This window comes from Rhincodon typus, chromosome 10, assembly GCF_021869965.1.
Source record: "Rhincodon typus isolate 14 chromosome 10, sRhiTyp1.1, whole genome shotgun sequence".
Lineage (NCBI taxonomy): Eukaryota > Metazoa > Chordata > Chondrichthyes > Orectolobiformes > Rhincodontidae > Rhincodon > Rhincodon typus.
This window is the reverse complement of record NC_063341.1, coordinates 79,806,812-79,812,302: the sequence shown is the minus strand read 5'-3', so window position 1 is coordinate 79,812,302 and position 5,491 is coordinate 79,806,812.

Here is a 5,491-nt window from a genome sequence, read left to right as displayed (position 1 = left end):
ATTTTAACTGTGTTATAAGAATAAAGTGTGTTTGATTAAAGTTTAGTGGTGGACCAATTTAATCACATCTAGAACACAACACCTTCCACTTGCCTTTAAATAAACATATAAGTTAGGGTCTGGGCTATCTCCTTACAGTATCTTTTGGGGTAACAAGGTGTAGAGCTGGATGAACACAGCAGGCCAAGCAGCATCAGAGGAGCAGGAAAACTGATGTTTTGGGCCTAGCCCCTTTTGTGGGCCTGGTCTGGTCCATAACAAGGGGGATAGCAGGGGAGTGTTCAGAGTTTAGGATTATACAAGGCACAACAGCTGTGAAGCAAGTCCCTGGAATACTGGAGATGACCCAATGGGTTAACATCACAATGTGGACTGACCTTTTGATGGGACAGATAACGTGAACGTAACGTATTTATAATGTTGCCAATTCTCTCGGAACGAGAATGGATGAGACAGACAGGACAATCTGGTTTCTGTGATGCTGATTAAAGATAAATATTGGCTCCAGTCTGCTGGGGAGAACCGGCCTGTCCATCATCCAGGTAGTGGACTCTAGGATCTGTAATGTCCACCTGAGAGAGCAGATGGGAGAGTCCCTGTGAATGGGACATAGACATTTGAGGACATGGTTTGGAAATTTTACATCAACTTGTAGGCACGTACCTTTGATATCACTGGGGTTACTGCAGTGGGGTACAGGTTAGGCTGTAGGACCCCGGTCTCACAGGAACCTGCTCTCCGTCAGCTTCTGGCTGTGCAAATAAACTGAAAGTGCTGTCTCCATGCTGGGTGACAGGAGTCACACAAATCAAATGTGGAGTGTCTGAGGTCGCACTGGTTTCTGGCAGGAGATTTGTCAAATCTGTATCACAGCTCTGGTTGGAGAAGGATTCTCTTTGCTCTCTCTCACTGGGTGATGCTGACCTGGATGGTGTCTCTCCAGCAGCTCTCAGAACGCTGTCCATTCTGTTTACAGATTCTAACTGTCCCATTGCCCAATCAGGAAGGTTAGAGAAGCTCCAAGCCTTAGGGAAAGTGGTGTCTCTATCCAGGCTCCTCCAGTGCCTTACTGACCGATGAGTGGAAATGGGCAAGTTTGTCTCGATCTGACTGCTGGAATATCCACGAGCTGCCTTTCCAATTCTTTTCCCCAAATGCCAACCTCTAACAGGCTCCAGCCTCTGGGGTTCTTTCATTGTTTCCTGGTTCTCAGTGTCAGGGGCTGTACGCTGATTCCGGGTGTTCTCTACTGCCTCCCTGTCCTGTGTTTCTATCACTGCCTCCCCATCCTGTGTTTCTATCACCACCTCCCTGTCCTGTGTTTCTATCACTGACCCTTTGTCCATTGTTTCTATCACGGTCCCTCCGTCCTGTGTTTCTATCACTGCCTCCCCATCGTGTGTTTCTGTCACTGAATCCCTGTCCTGTGTTTCTATTACTGCCTCCCTGTCCAGTGTTTCTATCACGGGCTCTCCGTCCTGTGTTTCTATCACTACCTTCCTGTTATGTGTTTCTATTACTGCCTTCCCGTCCTGTGTTTCTATCATCGCCTCCCTGTACTGCGTTTCTATCACCGGCTCCCTGTCCTGTGTTTCTATCACTGCCTCCCTGTCCCGTGTTTCTACCACCGCCTCCTTGTCCTGTGTTTCTATCACTGTACTTCCGTCCTGTGTCTCCACCACAGTGTTTCTATCCTGTACTGCCACCACTATCTCTGTGTTCTGTATATCTCCCACAGTCTCCCTGTTTTGTGTTTCCACCACAGAATTCTTGTCCTGTGTCTCTAGCAGAGCCTCCCTGTGCTTTCTTTCTACCACATCCTCCAAGCCCTGTGTTTCTACAACTATCTCCCTGTCCTGTGTTTCCTCAGTGATCTCCCTGTCCTGTGTTTCCTCAGTAATCTCCCTGTCCTGTGTTTCTATCATATAATATTTATCCTGGGTTTCCCCCATTACATCCCTGTCTTGATTTTCGCCCAATACCTCCCTGCACTGTGTTTCTACCACTGTTTCCAAATCCTGAATTTCTATCACTGCCTCTCTGTCATGTCTTTCTAACACGATTTCACTCTCCTGTATTTTTACAACTGCCTCCCTGTCTTGTGTTGCTGTTACATAATCCTCATCCTGCATTCCCTGTGTTGCATCCCAATCCTGTGTTTCTAGCACTGACTCCCCATCTTGTGTTTCCACCACTGCCTCCAAATCCTGAATTTCTATGACTGCCTCCCTGTCCTGTGTTCCTCCCACTGCCTCCATGTTTTGTGTTTCTATAATGCGTTCCTTTTCTGTTTCCACCACTGTATCCCTGTCATCTGTTTCTAGCACAGATTCCCTCTCCTGTGCTTCTGCCACCATCTCCCTGTATTCTGTTTCCACCACTGCATCTCTATCTACCACTCCCTCCCTGTCCTGTGTTTCTCCCAATATGTTAATGACTGTTGTTTCTAACTCTATCTGCCTGTCTTCTGACACTGGCTCAAGCTCCATTTCTGGTTTTTCCAACCCCAGGTCCTTGATATGAATTTCTCTCTCTGATTCTATCTTCTCTGTTTCAGACCTGATATATTCGGGCTGTATTTCTCCCAAGCCCTTGGTGGCCTGTGTTGCTTGTACAAGCTCCAGATGATGTGTTTCTAGACCAGGATCAATGTCCTGTATTTCAGTTAAAACTTCCCTGACCTGTTTTTCTGATACTATTTCTGAGTCTTGTAGTCTAATGACATTTTCACCATCTGGTATTTTTATCATTGTTTCCAGGTCCCCTGTTTCTGACTCTATTTCTTCGGCATGTCTTTCTGACACAGTGTCCTCATCCTGTGTTTCTGTCACTGATCCTTGGTACTGCACTTCAGATATTATTTCCTGGGCCTGAGTTTCTGACATTATTTCTTTGTCCTGTACTTTGAACCCTGATTCCTTGTACTGTGCTTCTGATACAGTTTCCATGATCTGTGTTTCTGGTGCCGTTTCAGATATATTTTTAGTAGTCTGTGCATCTTCTGCTGCTTCCCTGCCATGTGTTTCTGACAGTGTTTCTTTCTCCCGTCTTTTTGATACAGTTTTCAGACTTTGTGCTTCTGACTTTATTTCCCTGATTTGTGATTTTGTCATTATTTTGATGATCTGTGTTTCTGGCCATGTTTCCTGGCCATGTGTTTTAGACATTGTTTCCATGTCCTGTATTTTTGCTGTTGTTTCTATGCTTTGTGGTTCTGACAGTGTTTCATCAGCATGGATATCTGACAGTGTTGTTGTCTTCTGTTTTTCAAGTACTGTTTCCAGATTCTGTGTTTCTGCCACTATTTCATTGATTTGTGTTTCTGATGCTGTCTTCTGGATCCGCATTTCCAACAATGTTTCCACGTCATGTGATCCTGAAGTTGATTTCTGGTCCTGTGTTTCAGATGCTAAATCCTTGTCTGGTGTTTCTGTCACTGTTTCCTGGTCCTGTGTTTCTGTCACTGTTCCTCCATCCTGCATTGCAGACATTGTTTCTTGATCCTGTATTTCAGATATTACTTTCTTGTCCCGTGTTTCTGACACTGCTTCCTGGTCTTGTGTTTCAGACATTGTTTCCTGTTCCTGTATTTCATACAGTGTTTCCTTGCCTTGTTTTTCTGACATTGTGACTTGGTCCTGTGTTTCAGACTCTGTTTCTTGGTCCTGTGTTTCAAACACTGTTTCTTGGTCCTGTGTTTCAAACACTGTTTCTTGGTCCTGTGTTTCAGATACTGTTTCCTGCTCCTGTGTTTCAGTACCTGTTTCCTGCTTCTGTGTTTCAGACACTGTATCATGGTGCTGTGTTTCAGTCACTGTTTCTTGGTCCTGTGTTTCAGACACTGTTTCTCGGATCTGTGTTTTAGATACTGTTTCTCGGATCTGTGTTTCAGATACTGTTTCCTGCACCTGTGTTTCAGATGCTGTATCTTGGTGCTGTATTTCAGTCACTGTTTCTTGGTGCTGTGTTTCAGACACTGTTTCCTGCTCCTGTGTTTCAGACACTGTATCTTGGTCCTGTGTTTCAGACACTGTTTCCTGCTCCTGTGTTTCAGGCACTGTGTCTTTGCCATGTGATTCTGACAGTGTTTCTTGGACAATTTTGGACAATGGTTCTATGTCCTCTGTCGCTGACACAGTTTTCCAGAAAAGTGTTTCCAATGCTGTACTCTGGTCCTGTGTTTCAGAGACTGTTTCCAGGTCCTGTGTTTTTGATGTTGTTTCCTGTATGCTTATTTCTGACACTGTGTCCTGGTCCTGTGTTTCAGGCACTGTTTCTATGTCCTGTATCCCTGACCCAGCTTTCTGGGCATGAATTTCTGATGCTGTTCTCTGCTCAAACATTTCTGACATTTTTTCTGTTTCTGGTGTTATTGAAACTGTTTCACTGTCCTGTGTTTCAGACAGAGTCTCCTGGTCAGGTGTTTCAGGCACTGTTTTCCTATCTTGTTTTCCTGAGACTAGTTTCCTGTCCTGTATTTCTGGAGCTAGTTCCTGATCCTGTGTTTTAGGTATCTTTTTCTTGCCCTGCATTTCAGATGTTATTTCCTTGTCTTGTGTTTCTGACACTGTTTCCTGGTCATATGTTTCAGAAACTGTTTCCCTGTCCTGCATTCCTTCTGGTTCTGTGAATTGATTTTGTCCCATAGCCAACAACGTTTGCCTAACTGAGCTCTCATCAACTCTTCCTAAGGTCGTTCTTGCTCCTATTTCAGCTGCTCTCAAATCTATCACCATGTGCTCTGCTTCCGTTTGATTCACAACCTCTTTTGCTTTCGGCTTTTCCACTTGCTGCCTCGCATCTCTGGGTTCCCTGGTCTTCAAATCACCCAGTCCTTGGTTTGCACTGGGGCCAGCTTTTGCCTCTGGTGTCATACATTCCCAATGATTTTCTGATCTCTGTTTATGAGTTTTTTGCCCTGCCCTGCCTATTGCTGCCTGAGATTCTGTAGTTGCCTGCTCTCCTTCGACAAGTTGTGGCCAGCCTATCATGTCTCGTGAATCTGACCTTTCACCCCGAAATTTCACACACTTCTCCTCTCCCACGAGTGGCCAATTTTCAGCATCATTGGCTAAAGTTTCTAAACCCTCCTCAATCCCCAGCCCTCCCCCTTTCTGCAGACCTGATGCTCCTTGATCTTTTTCTTCAGTGACCAGTGACAGAGATTCACTGCAATTCACAAAGTCACCCTGCACCCGCACCAGTCTCTGCGCTGCCCTCTTACTCTGGGTTTCTTCACTTTGTTCATCCTCTGCAGTCAGCCACCTCAAATCCACTTCCCCCACATTTCCTCCTGAACTTGCTTCCACTATTCTCACATTATGAATCTCAGCCTTGCTTGCAGGAGCTGCCAAGTCCTCCTTCCTCTCAGAATCCAGCTCAGTTGGCTCCTCCATTTGTACTTCTGAACTTGCTCCAGGTCCAGCATCTGGGCTGACCACAGTTTCACCTGATGGTGTTTTTGATAGACCATCGAGATCAGCACCTGTCA